Here is a 20,711-nt window from a genome sequence, read left to right as displayed (position 1 = left end):
TAGATTCAGCATATCAAAGAACCCCAAGAATTCAATTTTTGATGAAATCAAACAAAGTTTAATTTTGGACCCCGATTTGGACCAACTTGAAAACTGGGCCCATAATCAAAAATCTAAATACATGTTTAGATTCAGCATATCAAAGAACCCTAAAAATTCAATTTTTGTTAAAATCAAACTAAGTTTAATTTTGGACCCTTTGGACCTTAATGTAGACCAATTTGAAAACGGAACCAAAAATTAAGAATCTAAATACACGGTTAGATTAGGCATATCAAAGAACCCCAATAATTCAATTTTTGATGAAATCAAACAAAGTTAAATTTTGGACCCTTTTGACCTCAATGTGGACAAAGTTGATAACGGGGCCCAAAAATCAAAAATCTAAATACATGGTTAGATTCAGCATATCAAAGAACCCCATATATTCAATTTTTGTTGAAATCAAACAAAGTTTAATTTTGGACCCCGATTTGGACCAACTTGAAAACTGGGCCCATAATCAAAAATCTAAATACATGTTTAGATTCAGCATATCAAAGAACCCTAAAAATTCAATTTTTGTTAAAATCAAACTAAGTTTAATTTTGGACCCTTTGGACCTTAATGTAGACCAATTTGAAAACGGAACCAAAAATTAAGAATCTAAATACACGGTTAGATTCAGCATATCAAAGAACCCCAATAATTCAATTGTTGATGAAATCAAACAAAGTTAAATTTTGGACCCTTTGGACCTCAATGTGGACCAATTTAAAAACGGGGCCCAAAATCCAAAAACTTAATACACGGTTAGATTCAGCATATTAAAGAACCCCAAGAATTCAAGAATAAAACCCCATTGAAATTGATCAAGAAATAAGCAATTTATACGAAGTATCTTCTTTTGCACAATAATGTGCAATTGAATATTTCTTGCTATTGCGCAATACTGTACAATTGACAATTTCTTGCTATTGCGCAATATTGTGCTATTTGATATTTCTTGCTATTGCGCAATACTGTGCAATTGAAGATTTCTTGCTATTGCGCAATACTGTGCAATTGAAGATTTCTTGCTATTGTGCAATACTGTGCAATTGAAAATTTCTTGCTATTGCACAATACTTATTAGATAATAATTTACACATCCTGTTTGGTGTGTATCTCCTACCATATCATTATTATTTGCTTTTAAATATAAATCAGAAATAACCAACTTAAAATGGAAAATTTTAAAAGAAAAAAAAAAGGAAAAAAAGGAAAAAAAAAAGAAAAAAAAAAATCCCCCCACAAATTTTTTGAACCCCCTTATGATTCATCATCCCCAAACTCAATCCCAGCCTTCCCTTTGTGGTATGGTACCTTGCAGTACAATTTCAGAGAGATCCATACACTTGAACACAAGTTATTGTCTGGAAACTAGAAAAATGCTTATTTTTGGCCCCTTTTTGGCCCCCAATTCCTAAAAGTTTCGGGCAATTACCCCCAAACTCAATTCCAGCTTTCCCTTTGTGATATGGAACCTTGTAGTACAATTTCAGAAATATCCAAACACTTACACACAAGTTATTGTCATGAAACTAGAAAAATGCTTGTTTTTTGCCCCTTTTTTGGCCCCTAATTCCTAAAATTTTGAGGCAATTACCCCCAAAATCAATTACAGCCTTTCCTTTGTGATATGGAACCTTGTGGTACAATGTCAGAGAGATCCATACACTTACACACAAGTTATTGTCTGGAAGTTACAAAAATGCTTATTTTTGGCCCCTTTTTGGCCCCTAATTCCTTAACTGTTGGTACCATAACCCCCAAAATCAATCCCAACCTTGCTTTCGTGGTATTGAACCTTTTGGTAAAATTTCATGGAGATCCATTCACTTAAACTAAAGTTAGAGTGCGAAAACCAATGTGTCTTCGGACGACGCCGGACGACGACGACGCCAACGTCATACCAATATACGACCAAAAAATTTTTAATTTTTGCGGTCGTATAAAAACAAATAAGTTTCATAACATTTGGTTGAGGCAAACTTAAGTTAGAGAACGGAAACGAAAAATTCAGCAATTTTTCAGTTTGTAAAGGAGCATAACTCTAGAACAGTAAAAGTGACACCACCAAAATTCAAACTTGATCTGTGTTTTGTGGTAATAAGCATTGTGTATATTTTTCATAATATTTGGTAGAGGCAAACTAAAGTTAGAGAACGGAAACCAACTTTGGGACATACATCCGTCTGTAAGTATGGACACGGGTAAAACTTAATGCCCCCTCCGCTACGGCTGGGGCATAAAAATTTACGAAAAACAAATATGACAGACATGAACCAACAACAACCACTGAACTACAGGCTCCCGACTTGGGACAGGCACATACAGAATGTGGCCGGGTAAGTTCATTCAACATAATTATTAAATCAAAGAATCTACAAACAGGAAGTAAATGTCTGACCAATCCAAATAGAGGTCACACATTACAACATATCAATGTCAAGCTGTTGATCAAATATGAAGGAATTCTGTTCAGTAGTACATTTGTACCTGAGAAAAGTGTGACAGAAAATATTTTGGATGAAGGTGAATACAAACTCCGACAGTGGGGTTATAAAAAGAAAATCATCAAATGATGAAATGTAAAGAAAGAAAGCAAATTATCAGAAGATAATAAAGGGGTAGTAAAAAAATTGAGTGGAAAAAGGAAGGGCAATATCATGGTTAAAAGGTAAAAAGATAAAAAATACCTACAACATTACAAAAAAAAAAGAAGATAAATTTGAGAAAGGCTGGCTGAAAATAAGATGTGTCAAAGACAGAAAGCCATTAAGTAAATAGAAGTAGTCCAGAAAAGTTTGTAGTATTGTTTGAGATGTTCAATGACAAAAGTCTGTATGTTTCTATTAATTCTTAAACATTATCATTGATTAAACAGATATCAAAATTCTAATTCCCACAAATTGATTATGTTCAAGATGTTTTGTTGTTCAAGACTGTAGGTTTCCTTAAAATGTAATGTTCCCTCAGGCACACAAATTTGTTTAAAACTCTTTCCAAAAAAAGTCTGAAAAGATGTAATCACCCTTTATGACCTAAACTGAATACCCTTTATAGCAAGTACATTTACTCTGTGTGTTTAATGTTTATATTAACTCTTTTGTATAACTGTTCTTAAAACAGTCTTTGTGTACAGAAAGTAGTATAACTTGAAATTATAAAGTATTTAAAATTATGTAAAAACTTTATTTCCTCTGCTTTATAAAAATGAAATTTGTATGTGAATTATGGGTTCAAAGGTGTTTAAAACACTATACATGAATCAGAAAAGTAATTTCCAAAAAACTATAAAAACTAGCATTAAAAGTATTTCAAGAACTAAAGAATTTACTTACAGGCACCTGAATTGCAAATTTTTAAACCATGTGGTTATATTATGACATCATCAGAATTACAGGTGTCTGGTCATGACTACAATGACCTATTGGTGATTGCTCTAAGAGTTGAATGACCTCTGATAATGCATGTTTAAGTGTCAAGGTGATAAAACTTTAAGTTGATCTTTGTAAAATAGACGATAAAAGACATTGGCTATTGATCTGATATATCATACCATAGTTCCATTTAGGGGTAACTTTAAAACCCAAGATGATATCATCTCTGAAAGATGTATGTATGGATGGTTAATTGGTTGTACATTTATTGTCCACTCATATTCAGTGAGAACATATGACCCTGATACTAGAATCGCTAGACCAACAAACAGCTAACTTTTAAACACTTTTATGTTCATATAGCAACAAAGTATTAATAGAAAGACTCAAATAAGAATCACAGCAAAATGAAAAAGTGGTATTAGGAGATAACATAGACATTGATCTCAATTAACCTAAATATTTCATCCAGGTCTTTTATTATTCTACTATACTACATATAATCTGATTACATGTTTTATTCTCAACAAGAGAAGATACCTTTGTTAACTTGGAAAAAATAATAAACTGCTGACACAGAGATATGTCTAGCCTGTCCGCATAAGATTCAGAAAAAGACAATCTGATGGACAGCAACATTTCTAATTAATTCAGTCGCTGGACCATTAACTAGTGGGCAAGGCCTCGAAATGATCAACAAACTGAGATGTAAAGATAGCAATGTAACTTTATAGAAAATATCATTGTCTAATGTAAGTAGTTCCTATCCAACTAACTTAAGAAAACTTAACATTGAAAATTGGTAATTAATTGAAAGTCACTGGACCATGACCTACAGGGGCAGGGAGTTGACAAAGTCTTCAACCTGATATGTACTGATAGTAATGCAACTTTATAGAAGATATCATTGATTTATCACAAGTAGTTCTTACCAAACTAACTTAAGCAGAAAACTCAACATTGAAAATTGCTTATTAATTCAAGTTGCTGAACCATCACCTAGGGGGCAGGGCCTTGAAATAATCGTCAAACTGATATGTACTGATAGTAATGCAACTTTATAGAAAATATCAATGATCTATCACAAGGACTTCCTATCAAACTAACTTAAGCAGAAAACTTAACAATTGTTGATGCCAACTGTGATGACGTTGCTGGAAAAACAATCCCTAAGTCTCGCTTTCCACGACTTTCGTAGCAGGCGAGACAATGACAAAAGCCAAGAATATGTAGTTGTTTCTTTAAATAAACTATATGAAAACAATCATAAATAACATTTATATTCATACATTTTATAATTAAGAAAAATACTTTATCACTTAAAATTAATGACAAAATTCAAGAATAATCATTTCTCAAACTTTACAACATAGAATAATTGTATTGTATTTTTTTGTACAAGTATTTCATAATTAGGGAATATACCTTTGCTTACCTTAAGCTCATAATATTTATGACAAGTCAAATATAATAGCATTTGACATTGACAAGTACAATATTCAAGTGTCATGTATACAAAAGGAGAGCACAAAGAATTTATCATCATGATCATAGATAGCAGAGTTCAAAATAAAGACACACTCATTAAAAGTAGAACATGTATTTTCAAATGTAACTGTGTATGTTTGAAATGTTGTAACTTTGTCATCTGTTGAGATATAAAGACAGATAAGGTACTTCAAGAAAGAAGAGTCAATGAGCTAAACACTATTACTAATATTAGATATATTAGTGCCATGTTTAGTGAAAATTTGAATATTTATTGTAACTTCCTGTTTTCTTAATTAACACTTTCAGTTTTACAAGCAACCAACTATTTTTTTCCCATAAATATGGTCAGGAAACAAGCTCTAAAACCTTGTCTTGTGCATCTATATTTTTGTTTGTTTGACCTGATTAATCACAATGACCTATATTCATAAACTGTTATCACAGAGATATGTCTCGCCTTTTTGTAATTTTGATAATGCAAATGTTGAAATTAAAACAGCAATACTTTAACATGTAAGTTATGCAAATATTCAAATTCAATGAACCATGACTGAAGGTACATGGCTAAACAATCTCCATGGAAATGAGATGTACCAATGCTAATACAACTGCATACCAAATACCATTGACTTATTATAAGTTGTTCCCTTTAAACAAACCCTAACATTAACTTGTAAACTATGTAAAAGTTTCAAAGTCAATAAACCATGATGAGGGGGTGGGGCTATAAAATTTCCATGGAAAAGGTACTTGCATATAAATGTGGTCAAAGATTTTACAAATCTAATGCGCCATACTGTGCAATTAAAGATTACTTCTTGAAATTTTTCAATATTTGAAATTTGAAAAAAAATAATATTTGAAGAATAATTCTTTTTAATTTCTGAAATCTGAAATGAGAAAAAATTGACCCCCCCACAATTTTTTTTTACCCCCCCCACCCCCTTTTTTTCCCCCAAAATATTCTTTCCCTCAAGATATGGTCATAATCTCAATTCAAATTTCCAATGGAGTTTGCAACCATAATTACCCATTTAAATTTACCATAGTGCTAACTTAATCTATTTTATAATAGAATTTAAAATATAGTGTCAGATCTTTCATATGGATTTTTTTGTAAATAAAAAAGATGTAACATTTGCAGATATTTTTACTGGTCTTCCTTTATAAATATATATGCATTTCTTTAAACATAATTTAAAAGCAGTGTAAGGGAAGTAGCCAAACGTTGTATTTGGATTACCTCCCTTACACTGTTTTAAATTATCTTAATTGTTCATTAACCATTACTTGATACATAATTTAAAAGCAGTGTAAGGGAGGTAATTTCAATGATGTATTTGATTTATCTCCCTTACACTGCTTTAAATTATGTTTTGTACTAAAGTATTTGTCCATTAACCAGGACAACCTTGTTTTTCCCCCTTTTTTGCCCCTAATTCCTAAACGGTTTGAGCCATGACCCCCTTCCCCCCCAAAGCAAATCCTAACCATCCCTTTGTGGTATGGAAACTTGAAGTATAATTTCAGAGAGATCCATACACCATTCCACAGTTATTGTCTGGAAACTAGAAAATGCTTATTTTTGGCCCCTTTTTGGCCCCTAATTCCTTAACCCCCAAAATCAATCCCAACCTTCCTTTTGTGGTATTTAACCTTATAGTAAAATTTCAAAGAGATCCATTCACTTAAACTAAAGTTAGAGTGCGAAAACCAATGTGTCTTCGGACGACGACGACGCCAACGTCATACCAATATACGACCACAAAAATTTGTTGCGGTCGTATAAAAATGAAAAATTTAGCAATTTTTCCATTTGTAAAGGGGCATAACTCTAGAACAGTAAAAGTGACGCCACCAAAATTCAAAATTGATCTGTGTTTTGTGGTAATAAGCATTGTGTATAAGTTTGATAACATTTGGTTGAGGCAAACTAAAGACGAACAAAGGTAAAACTAAATGCCCCCTCCACTTAGGCGGGGGCATAGCGGGGGCATAAAAATCTTGGCAGACCTTAACATAATTTTGGTTAGCCCAAACAATTTAAATTCATTCTACACAAAAGGATCAATTCAGATGACCTACAAGCGTAATCCTTTAAAATGACTTTTTCTGTAAAAATCTAATTAAAATGAGGGAGAATGAGATACCAGGGAACAAGCACAAATCAAAAGTTGAAAAAAACTTAGACAACACCATGGCAAAAAAGAGTAAAGACAAACTTAAGTCCACAAAACAATACACAGAAAACAGTACATGAATTACTTGTAGTAGAAATGAAATCTTTTTTTGTTCTTAGAAATGTGAATCCACTAACAAAAGTCCTTATATAATTGTTCTAAAATTGTAAGTTGTTCTATCTGAGTATAAATAAAATTAGACTGAGATTTGCTATCTGTTATAGATAGAAATAAGAAGATGTGGTATGAGTGCCAATGAGACAACTCTCCATCCAAGTCACAATGTGTAAAAAATAAACAATTATAGGTCAAAGTACGGCCTTCAACACGAAGCCTTGGCTCACACAGCAAGCTATAAAGGGCCCCAAAATGACTAGTGTAAAACAATTCAAACAGGAAAACCAACGGTCGAATCTGTATAAAAAATGAGAAACTAGAAACACTTAAGAACCACATCAACAAATGACAACCACTGATACAGGTTCCTAACTTAGGCAGTGACTTAACTCCATCAAAAAGACATATTAACAAACACAAGTAAACATACACTGTCATGGTAAAATCAAATCAATATCTGGACTGACGGATGGACAGACAGACGGAGTGCAAACCTATAGTCTCCTTCGACTTTGTCTTTAGGGGACTAACAATTGAAACATCATAGTTGGAACCTCATATCAAAGTCTGAGATATTGGGAAACTCATGTTGATGGTCCTATTTGCTTCATTTATGCCATTTTGTCATTATATATTTGACTTCACTAGATTAGATGTGATTACTTTACCAATTCAACAATTAATTAATTCATTGAAAAGAATTAACAAATTCATTTAGTTTTGACCTTGACAAGTCAGCGGAAGTTGTGTTTGACTTTGAAATTATGCTGACTTTATAATCCGGCATGGGTGTCTCAAATAAATTTTACACCTTAAATTGTGAGTCATGAACACTGAAGTTCAGTTAACGATCAATTTTAGTTTTTGTAAAATGCAGGCCTGACCTCTTAACATCAAACTCTAAGAATTTTAAGTTCAGAATTTGACAAGAACTGTAAAAAAAAAAAAAGAAGAGTATAGTAAACAAAATGTTGGACTGAAAACTTTAAAAGTTTTGTAATTCAATTGATTAGATTCATTGGCTAAATTGGAACAAAAAAATAAATTACAAACATAAAAAATATGATATAAAGATATATTAAATATTCAAACAGACTAATAGTTGTTTTTTTCTCTTTGAAACTGCAAAATGCAATTACAACTGAATGCATCTTTTAAAATTGTAATAAATGCACATTTCATGCTTCATGCCACATGTAGAAAATACAGACAATGATTTACAGCTAAGTGAAATTATAAAAAGAATCTTTCAAATCAATATTTAATATAAAATGAATGTCAATTAAACAACTGTCCTACATATTTTTATTTAAGTATAAAGATTGCGTAGTTTAAAGTCACAAACGAAAACAAAATAAAACCTTGACACAATTAAAAACCCTTGAATTTGATAAAAATAACAATCTTACAGGACCTTACCTATTACATAATACTGACATACTCTGACTGGTGTTGGGAACTGTTAAATTAGGAATATTTTTAACCATACATCAAACACACTTGTCATGTTTGTACTGAAATTAGTAACTGTTATGCATGTCATTTCATATCTTAGTAGGTTAAATTCAAAAGTTTCATTCAATAGCGACTTACAGAATCTTAACGATTCTCTGGGAATACTGTAGATATTCAAAAGAAACTTTTACCATTTTGCGCGTTTGGTTTCCAATGCCCTTAGGAAACTAAATATACTTGAAAAGGACAAAAAATTATCCTTAACTATGAGTCTGATTACCTTTATAGATACCAGTCACTTGCTTTCTATAACTAAGGGTAATAAAAAGCAAGGCATAAAACAAGAGGGAACACAGGAACCTGAATAGCCCCATCAATTTTAAAAGGCTCCTTGGATTTCAATGGTATAGAGGCACCTTAAAATACAACTACACATATATTTTTATTCATAATTCAGGAATAATGAATATGGAAGAGCAAATGGGAATAAAATTTTGAAAAATTGGGTTGGCAGATGCCTAAACCAAAAATTAATAAAACCCTTGCATAATTTAACTACCGCTAATTCTTTTTTGTCCAAATTTCTATCTCCAATTGAGATGGCAATCATCATGATCATATGTTAATTTCTGCTGGTTTATAAAACACATTTAAAGGGGATCACGTGAACAAGATGTATCATTTCACAAAAGTTTGGTATTAGTCAGCCCATTTCAAAATGTTCTAAATTTTGTCCGAAGGTAGCCATTTGTAGTCAGGGTTATTTCTGTTAGATTCAACATTAGTCTTGTATTAGATGGTTGATATATCACTTCTCATAATATTTACTGTTTTTTATTTTGCATAGGATTTCAATTTCATTCATTCATTTTTTTTAAATTGACAGTCATCCACCCCCATAGGACAAGCTCTTCACTGTCTCTTAAACTGAAAAATCCTTAACAAATACAATTCTAGAACTGAGATACATGGGTTGTTTGTTGCTTCACATAAAGGGACTGACTGGTTGGTATAATTAACTTTTTACCATTTGACTGTGTTAATGAGATTCAGAAATGTAACTCATGCCCATGAGAAATTCATTAGTTCATTCCATTGGGTCTTTGGAATTCTTTTGGAAATTTTCAATAAACACCTTCTAAACATTTATTGATTCTATCATGCCACCAACATCCACTCAAAAAAACTAAAAAGTCTTACTTACCTAAATTTGTAATACATCGGTCCAATCCCTGTACTATCTAATTATACATATGGTCTGCAAAATACAATTAACAACATCAATACGCAATTAATAATTCATAATCAATGTCTTGGCAAAATCACAACCACTTGATTGAAACAAGGAGGTATATTAGTTATAAATCCTTGATTGGAACTAATAACAAAACATTTAAACCATGTGTAACCTTGAACCCAATATTAATTATTCAACCATTGATAAAATTATATGTATTGACATTTTATCCAATCCTGATTCTTATTGGTGTATTGGAAAATTGTCCTTAAATTAGGTCATTGTTGTACTTATATTAGGCCACAGTATTGATCTTATCCTTTGTTTCAAAACATGTTTATTTACTTGTGTACAGTACTGTAAATATTTACAACTGAAAGGTAGCACAAGTTTTCTCAATGTTTATCTTAACATGCTTAAATTGTAAATGGTAGTTATTTACAAATGTTTGTCATTGCATACATGTATGATACTGTACTATATATAGAGAAGTATTATCACCAGTAACAGGAGACATTGGTCAAAATTTTTTTTTTTAATTTTTCTATAAAATTTAGCAAATAATAATTCTGTCAGCCATTTAACATTCCTCTACTGAAATGTTCAAGAGAATATTACAATAGACTATTTTCATATTACCAACTTTTGACTCGGAATTATATAATTTTTCAACAGGTTACCTATTCTTTAGTAGGACATCCTGGTACTCGGTCAAGTAAGAGCTACTTAAAGAAGAAAAATCAAGCTTGCAATTGGTGCATTAATTTGTGGAAAAAATAATTGTTTTGTTATCTATACACGCTAAAATAATCTGAAAACAGTAAACTTTGCCCCTAAATTGCACAGATTATATGTTTGATTTGTCCTACCACAGAATAGGTAACCTGTAGAAAATTATATAACCTTGAGTCAAAAGTTGGTAATATGAAAAAAAGTATATTGCATGGATTTTGCTGGCCTTCTTGGACTAATCATGCTAATAAAAGTGAGAAATAAATTCAAAATTATGCTGAATTTTCTAAACTATTTTACTGAACTATCAACTTACTGCATTTTTTTTATTCCCAAACATCTGAATAACCTAATTTGGCATTAAACTTTAGGAAAGACATTAAAGAATCATTCCAAAAACACCTTAATAAAGACCAGGATCAGGCCATAAAAAAGAATAGGGTGGTTTGCCCTAACCCGACCGACCCATAAAAAAGCACCAGAGTCAAAATCTTTTTTTTTCTTCAAAATGCGTGATGTTTTTATTTTTGCGGAGTTTTGTCGTGAGTTTGTTGCATAGAATAACCTGATCCGATCTGACCTCGCTTTATCACAGGACAATTTGTGTTATGTATTAAAGCCTCCAATTGATATGGATGAACTAGAGGCTCTAAAGAGCCTGTGTCGCTCACCTTGGTCTATGTGCATATTAAACAAAGGACACAGATGGATTCATGACAAAATTGTGTTTTGGTGATGGTGATGTGTTTGTAGATCTTACTTTACTGAACATTCTTGCTCCTTACTATTTTCTATATCTATAATGAACTTGGCCCGGTAGTTACAGTGGAAAATATTTTGTAATAAAATGCTCCGCTGGGGCGCAGCTTGATACGACCGCAGAGGTCGAACCCTGAACAGTTGGGGCAAGTATGGACACAACATTCAAGCTTGATACAGCACTGAATTTGGATTGTAATTAAATATTTGACACAGCATAGGTTTCTGACACAGAATGAAAGTGGTCTAAGAACTTAAAAATTTTCAATTTACCTATTCATACATGTGATGGACTGTGAAACTCAGATCAGGAGATTGGGAAATTTTGGTCAGGAGATTAGGACTCAGATCAGGAGGTTTTTAATCGACATTAATTTTGTTGTAAATGTAACCGTGTGCTGTAAAAATGGTCTTTTAAAGTGTGTTTTCTTCAACTTTCCATCCAATTTATTATGTTTATAGTACCCTTGTACTTATAAAGTTTCTCCATCTTTATATTCTACATGTTCAATCTAACATTGTATTTTTCCAGTATGTTCTTTAAATTTTTTACTTCATATTCTATAAAACAATCATTGCAACCAGAACATTTGTTTAGCTATCTGCAAATAGTTTTTATTTTTTTTTTTTCTCTTGCAAATAGTTTTTATTAGCAAACTCAGAAAATCATTTTATCTGTAAAATTAGAGTCATAGTTATTATATAAATTTCAATTTAAGCCTTGAAAGGAAGTCTAGAATCCTCAAATAATTTTCAAATTATTATTTTTTTATTTGTCCTAAGACATTTAAAATCATTTAATAACCATCCTTTTATGATTATTTGTTCAATTTATATTTTATTTATATTCTTTTAAAAATTTTCATTATTAAAAGGAAAGTAACTTAAAACAGGATAAATCAAGGGAAGTAACCCAATAAATACACAGTTTTTGTTACACAACGGCAGTTAGCCTGAGGTAAAAATCGTTGATTACCTGTATGTTTGACACCCAAGCTGACAAGTGAAGCCATATAATTATGCATGTTAATTGATTTACAGGTAAAATATAACTTCAGGTAATGTCAGTTACACCAGATGCCTGAGATGATATGTTGGGCAGAAATTTTTCATACATGAAAAATTTCATACACGGGATTTTTTCCTCTTCAACGGGAGGTCGGGAGGAGACCCCTGAAAACGGGATTATTGTACTCCCGTCGGGAGGTTCACATGTATGCCTATTCAAACCATATCATTATTATTTGCTTTTATATATAAATCAGAAATAACCAATTTAAAATGGAAAATGTTAAAGAAAAAAAAGGAAAAAAAAATCCCCCCCCCAATTTTTTGAACCCCCTTATGATTCATCACCCCCAAACTCAATCCCAGCTTTCCCTTTGTGGTATGGTACCTTGCAGTACAATTTCAGAGAGATTCATACACTTGAACACAAGTTATTGTCTGGAAACTAGAAAAATGCTTGTTTTTTGGCCCCTTTTTGGCCCCAAATTCCTAAACATTTAGGGCAATTACCCCCAAACTCAATTCCAGCTTTCCCTTTGTGATATGGAACCTTGCAGTACAATTTCATAAAGATCCATACACTTACACACAAGTTATTGTCCTGAAACTAGAAAAATGCATGTTTTTTTTGCCCTTTTATGGCCCCTAATTACTAAAATTTTGAGGCAATTAACCCCAAAATCAATCCCAGCCTTCACTTTGTGATATGGAACCTTGTAGTACAATTTCATAAAGATCCATACACTTACAAACAAGTTATTGTCATGAAACTAGAAAAATGCTTGTTTTTTGCCCCTTTTTGGCCCCTAATTCCTAAAATTTGGAGGAAATTACCCCAAAAATCAATCCCAGTATTCCTTTTGTGATATGGAACCTTGTAGTACAATTTCATAAAGATCCATACACTTACAAACAAGATATTGTCATGGTCGTATAAAAATGCTTGTTTTTTGCCCCTTTTTGGCCCCCAATTCCTAAAATTTGGAGGCAATTACCCCCAAAATCAATCCCAGCATTCCCTTTGTGATATGGAACCTTGTGGTACAATGTCAGAGAGATCCATACACTTACACACAAGTTATGTCTGGAAGTTACAAAAATGCTTATTTTTGGCCCCTTTTGGCCCCTAATTCCTTAACTGTTAGTACCATAACCCCCAAAATCAATCCCCACCTTCCTTTTGTGGTATTGAACCTTATGGTAAAATTTCATTGAGATCCATTTACTTAAACTAAAGTTAGAGTGCGAAAACTAATGTGTATTCGGACGACGACGCCGCCGGATGACGACGACGACGACGCCAACGTCATACCAATATACGACCACAAAAATTTTTTTGCGGTCGTATAAAAATTTACAAAAATTCATAAAATTTATGAAAATTGTAAAAAATTGACTATAAAGGGCAATAACTCCTTAAGGGGTCCATTGACAATTTTGGTCATGTTGATTTATTTGTAGATCTAACTTTGCTATTTACAGTTTATCTCTATCTATAATAATATTCAAGATAATAACCAAAAGCTGCAAAATTTTCTTAAAATTACCAATTCAGGGGCAGCAACCCAACAACGTGTTGTCTGATTGGTCTGAAAATTTCAGGGCAGATAGATCTTGACCTAATGAACAATTTTATCCTCATCAGATTTGCTCTAAATGCTTTGGTTTCAGAGATATGAGCCAAAAACTGCATTTTACCATATGTACTATTTTTTAGCCATGTTGACCATCTTGGTTCGCAGACGGGGTCATCGGACACATTTTTTAAACTAGATACCCTAATGATGATTGTGGACAATTTGGTTAAATTTGTCTTAGTAGTTTCAGAGGAGAAGATTTTGGTAAAAGATTACAAAAATTTACGAAAAATTGTTAAAAATTGACTATAAAGGGCAATAACTCCTTAAGTGGTCAACTGACCATTTCGGTCAAGTTGACTTATTTGTAGATCTTACTTTGCTGAATATTATTGCTGTTTACAGTTTATCTCTATCTATAATAATATTCAAGATAATAACCAAAAACTGCAAAATTTCCTTAAAATTACCAATTCAGGGGCAGCAACCCAACAACGGGTTGTCCGATTCATCTGAAAATTTCAGGGCAGATAGATCTTGACCTGATAAACAATTTTACTTCATGTCAGATTTGCTCTAAATGCTTTGGTTTCAGAGATATAAGCCAAAATCTACATTTCACCCCTATGTTCTATTTTTAGCCATGGCGGCCATCTTGGTTGGTTGGCCAGGTCACCGGACACATTTTTTAAACTAGATACCCCAATTATGATTGTGGCCAAGTTTGGTCAAATTTGGCCCAGTAGTTTCAGAGGAGAAGATTTTTGTAAAAGTTAACGACGACGACGGACGACGGACACCAAGTGATGAGAAAAGCTCACTTGGCCCTTTGGGCCAGGTGAGCTAAAAACATGTTACCGTCTAGTACAAATAAAGGTTGGATTAAAATCAAAACCCGTAGTTTCCAACAAATTCTATCGTTTTGAAAACGCTAAAACATGGAAAGAGGTGTTTGATAAAGTGTGTGATGATGATTTCATGCTACGGAAAACTGATGAAATTTGTGCGACTGTCTCTGACCGATCGGGACACTCGTTTGAGCTCGATTTTGAGGAACCAATCCAAGTTGTTCAGGAATTTGATTCGGCATTAAAATTTGATTAAAATGATATTATTCTGACAGAAGTTCTGTCAACAGTGTTTTGTTCAAGTGTTTTGTATTTGAATTTTGTATTCAAATAAACTTCTTCCATTCTTCTTCTTAGTATGAGCCTCCTAAAATTAGGAGACACTTTAAATATATGGAGTTTTTCCTTAACTTTAAATTTGAAAGAACAAAACAAAAACGTTTCTTCCAACATATGTACAGCACATATAAATATAAAACAATAAAAGTATCATGCATGGCATATTTACAGGGACCTTTTTATTAATTAATTAATTTCATTTTCATAGCTTTTAATATTTGTCCAGAGCTTCAGACTCTGTGTTTGTATATATATGTCACTTATGAAAAACACTATTTTCATTTGTTTGTCATTTCCTCCATTTTGAGATATATGTACATGTATATATATACGTATATGCACTATATGTCTTGCTATTTGTTGTCCATAATTTTCAATCTTTCTATATGCATTTGGAATAATATATTTCTGGTTTTGTTTTTAATATTTTCCTGGAATTTTTCACAGTTATCAAACAGCTCCTTATATTTTGAACTGTCTATAAGCAATTGTACTATCACTGTTTTGTTCGTGAAGGTGCAGTTCCATTTTGTTGGTGTGATTTTATCATTGATCTCTCTTCTTATTTCAAGGAAATATTTTTCTCTCGTAGTACCGAGTATAAACTCATTTAAAATGTTTGTCTGTATTTACAATGTAAACATTCAGAAAAAAGTGTGAACATTGAGGATGAATGCTGAAAAAAAAACTGTTAATAGAAAAAATCTTTCTAGTACAAAATTATAGATCATGGCATATGTGTCTGACAATTTATACAAAACTCTATAATAGTCTTTCATTTTAAAAGTTGTTTACAAGGTAAAATAATTTTTTCCCCTATTTTTCTCTAAAAGTAAAAAAAAAAAATAAATGTGGATAGTGTCCACATGTGGACACAGATGATGCCCCCGCTTGCATATCATATAGTTATAAAGGGACATAACTGAAGAACGGTAAAAGTGACGCTAATCAAATTTGAACTTGATCTGAGTTTTGTGGTAATAAGCATTGTGTGTAAGTCTCATAACATTTGGTTGAGGCTAACTTAAGTAGAGAACAGAAACTAAAAATTCAGCAATTTTTCTATTTGTAAACACGCATAACTCTAGAACGGTTGTGTATAAGTTTTACAACATTTGGTTGAGACAAACTAAAAAATTCAGCAATTTTTATGTTTATAAAGGGACATAACTCTAGAATGGTAAAAGTGTTGCCACCTAATTTCGTACTTAATCTGTATTATGTAGTAATAAGCATTGTGTATAAGTTTCATAACATTTGGTTGAGGCAAACTCAAGTTAGAGAACTGAAACAAAAAAATTGTACTTGATCCTTACTGAGTTTTGTGGTAATGAATATTGTGTATAGGTTTCATAATGTTTGGCTGGGGAAAACTTCAGTTACAGAATGGAAACTAAAAAATTTTGCAATCTTTCTATTTATAAAGGGGCATAACTCAATAATGGTTAAAGTGACACTACCCAAATTCAACTTGATCTGTGTTTTATCAGTGGAAGTCAAAATTAAACATTGCATTGTATAAAGCAATGATTGTAGTTGATTCAACTATAATCATGGTCAAAGGAAGATAACTCCAATTTTAAAAATATATTATATAAACTTGATATTTAGAAGAAAATAAAAATTTTGCAATTTTTCCTTTTATAAAGGGGCATAACTCTAGATTGGTTAAAGTGACACCACCAAAATTCAAACTTGATCTGTGTTTTGTGGTAATAAGCATTGTGTATAAGTTTCATAACATTTGGTTGAGGCAAACTTAAGTTAGAGAACGGAAACTAAAAATTTTGCAATATTTCCTTTTATAAAGGGGCATAACTCTAGATCGGTTAAAGTGACGCCACCAAAATTCAAACTTGATCTGTGTTTTGTGGTAATAAGCATTGTGTATAAGTTTCATAACATTTGGTTGAGGCAAACTGAAGTTAGAGAACGGAAACCAATTTCGGGACGTACGTACGTACGTACGTACGTACAGACGGACAAGGGTAAAACTTAATGCCCCCTCCGCTACGGCGGGGGCATAAAAAAAGAATTTCCCTACCTACCTACCCCCACCTGAGACTGGTCGGTAGTGTTTGGGCAAACAGAAATATTTTTAAGTCTAGCCTCATTGTTCATAAAAGTACCTACTTTCATTGCTGCCTTTTTCCCCCAAAGCAATCACTGATACTATAATGGAATAGCGGGAAGAAAAAGTTGGGCATACTACATGAAAGGAAATTAATATTCCTTGCCCTTCAATAGTTTATAAAATGCAATAAACTTCAGGAAAAATATGAAACATGTACATGTACAATATAATCATACAAATCTATAAGTTAAGATCATTGTTCTTTCGTGGATAATTGTCTCATCCCATTACATTTTTTAATTTCATATACATTAAGTTGACAACAGATATTGTAATGTAAATTTTATCAAACATATTGACGACATAATTTACATGAAGTATTTTAACATGTTTAAGTACATGTATTTTATGTCAGTTTGTGGTATTGTAGACTTACCATACATGCCATAGGTAAGCCAAATTTTCGTGAAAACTACACAAAATGGGCTATAGGGGTAAAATTGAATAAAATTCCTATGGGGTTCTTCAGAACCCTTTGTCTCTCCTGCAATTGCTGCTGTCAGTGTAAAAGTATAATGTTGACTTAAAAAGTAAGTCCATTTATCAGTAAAATTTGGAAAAATGAAAATAATTTTTTTTTTAATTTTGCTCTGGATACTGTATTTTGGTCATATTTAAAACAAGCTTCTGCCCAAATTTCATAAATTTCCATGAAGGTAGATAGAACTTGCCATGCTAATCATTTAACAATTTCTCCTTTTATTCTTACTCATTTTCTTTTCAAAACTATAGCCAAGAACTGTCAATAAAGTCTAAATAAACTGTTAACACAGAGATATGTCTCGCCTATCAGACTATGACATAGGGGTAGCTCGTCAAAATGATTGTCAAACTGAGATGTACTGATAGTAATGCAACTCTGCAGAAACTTCATTGTCTATATCATAAGTAGTTCCTGTCAAACTTAACATTGAAAATTGCTAATTTATTCAAAGTCTCTGGACCATGACCTACGGTGGCAGGGCCTCGAATTAGTCGTCAAACTGATATGACTGATAGTAATGCAACTTTATAGAAAAGATCATAGATCTATCACAAGTAGTTCCTATAAAAAAAACTTAACAATTGTTGATGCTGACAAACAACACTACCAGAAAGGTGAGACAAACAATCTACATTTTAGGGCAATACAAAATGTAACTCCAAAACAAATTCACAGATTTTTCTAAAATTTTCAGAGTAGACATTACCATATATATGATATCCTGATAGGTTTTCTTTAATTCCTTTAGTTTTGGAGATATAAGCCAAAAACTCAACTTTGACCTCTATGCTCTATTAGAGGCAATGTTGGCCATGTAGGTTCATCAACCTGGACTCTATTCAGACAGACAAACAGGGGTCACCACACTTCAGAATTATATGGAGAATTGACTTCTCCATGGCAACCAAACTGAGAGAAGTGAAGAGCCAACAGCATGAACAGGGAGAAGTTAACAGCCTTCACTGTTAGCCACAAGTAAGATGCCCCTAGACAAGTAAATTTTTGCACAGCTTTGTTAAGACACATAAGGAAAATGTATGAATATTGGTCTTCAGACTAGTAGTTGGAGAAGATTTTTGTGCAGACTTAGTGAAGAGCCAACAGAGCAGTCATTCCCAAGGTCCGTCAGACATGTTGCAATGTCCAGTAATAAATGGTTTGGATCAGTAAACTGACATCAATAACTGGACCAAATGACCAGTGGAGATGTAAGAATTTTGTAATACTCATAATGTAAAAGACTGATAAAACACTGACTAGACCAGTAATGCTTGAACAATTACAATTAACTGGAACAAAAGACCACTCAGGTCCAAAAAACCTTCAGAACCTGACAGGGAGACTTCAGGGAAAATTGAAGGATCGCATTAACGCTTTCAATAAATTATAGGTTCTATGAATAAACAAAACTTGCAATACATAAAGAGACCTGAAAGCATCATTCTCAGGTGAAATTTTACATGATTTTTTTTTCCTTACCAGCAATAAAACAACCTGACAACCAAACAGTTAAATTGCAAAGTTTTAAGTTGCCCACCACAATTTTGAAGTTGTCTATGACGACCAGACAACCGCTAATTTCAAGCCCTGGGCCCCCCTACAATTTTAATAACAAAGAAGGCGGAACATAAACAAACATTGCAAAATCAAATTTTTCTATGGTTTCTTGCTTATAATACTCTATATTCTGCATCCTGTGTGGCTATTTCAATGTTGGAGAAAATGACAGCAGACAATTCAAAGTCCATATTAGAGAATAACATGTTTATTTTGTCCAATATTGGAATCATGTGCATTTGGATTGATAATTTTTCAAAACTCATGTGACGACATAAGGCAATATTACTGAAAATCGAGGTCGACAAATTTTTCCTTGGAGCTTCTTTAGAGCATGTCGGGAATCCTAGGGTGACTTGTAGAACTTTACTTTGTCTGGTGTGATGACACTTCTAAAACGGAAGCATTATTTGTTCATCTGGAACGCGACTTCTGGCGAAGACTTATGGAAACCTTCACGGAGTCAGGAACATTTTCTACAGATAGTTCATTCAGCTTGAACACTACAATAACTTTTAAAACCAAATTGTAAAATTTGACAGACCTAAATTTTCAGATGATATACATAAAGACATGTCAGATATTAGGGTCTATCAAATATTAGGGAGTTTTTTTGGTAGATATATTCAATATTCTCCCAAAGTGAACGATCATGGGAAATCAGGGAAATTTTGATAAAATTTTTTTTATATTTATACATGTTATCATAGTGTGCAAACATTTCTTAACGTCAGTATTCAATAAAGATTTCATTGCAAAAGTTTTCTCTAAGTCCAGATGAAACCAATGGCTTTGATGTTATACTAGTAATGTCATAGGAAGGCGTCACAGTAAAACGTTAAAATAGCCTTTCAAGCGTCACAATTATTTTGACTAAGGAAAAGGGTAACAAATAATTTTATAATTTACACTGACAAGTAGTCATTGTCGCACTGTTTACCAAGGAATTGTTTAAAAATTCAACATATTTTTACAAAAACTCACACTCTCAGTATGTTATTTATTGTTCATTTAAAGGATGACATCTGCCATCATTTACTGTAGACTAATTTCTGTTTTCAATATATACTTACCTCAATCACCATGCGTGAGCTCTTTTCACAAGTTCAGGAATGTTTGACTACCAACTGAATTTATATGTTGGAAAAACATTGAATACTTTCTTTCGGCGAGTAGGCAGTTAAGGCAGTGAAAATGTGTTTATATTTAACTTGAGTCTAATTTAGATTTGAATGACATATACAAAATTAAAAACCAAATTATTTAAATTTCTGAATGTGGGCAAAATAAATCAAACCCACCTTAATATTTGCAGTCGGTCTCACTAATTAGCGACAAGAAGAATTTTAGCGACAAGAAGCGACAAGAAGCGTCAAGAAGCGACAAGAA

The 20,711-nt window shown here is 32.4% G+C and overlaps 1 protein-coding gene across 2 annotated transcripts in view; it reads right to left on the bottom strand.

The window, feature by feature from the left end:
• The window catches only part of LOC127729377 (influenza virus NS1A-binding protein homolog), a 70,636-nt gene extending 50,203 nt beyond the window's left edge, over positions 1-20,433 (bottom strand). The window contains exons 1-2 of one of the 2 annotated variants that reach the window (XM_052237196.1): positions 20,396-20,433; positions 9,852-9,905 (exon numbers count right to left, since the gene is read on the bottom strand). The gene's annotated coding sequence lies outside the window, so the exon portion shown is untranslated. Of the gene's footprint in view, positions 1-9,851; positions 10,042-20,395 lie in introns of those variants that run through there. The other variant, XM_052237195.1, reaches the window with a different exon arrangement.
• Between the last annotated feature and the right edge of the window lie 278 nt (positions 20,434-20,711).

This window comes from Mytilus californianus, unplaced genomic scaffold, assembly GCF_021869535.1.
Source record: "Mytilus californianus isolate M0D057914Y unplaced genomic scaffold, xbMytCali1.0.p SCAF_2, whole genome shotgun sequence".
NCBI lineage: Eukaryota > Metazoa > Mollusca > Bivalvia > Mytilida > Mytilidae > Mytilus > Mytilus californianus.
Note: the sequence above shows the minus strand (reverse complement) of the source record. Positions and strands in the feature narration are given on the sequence as shown.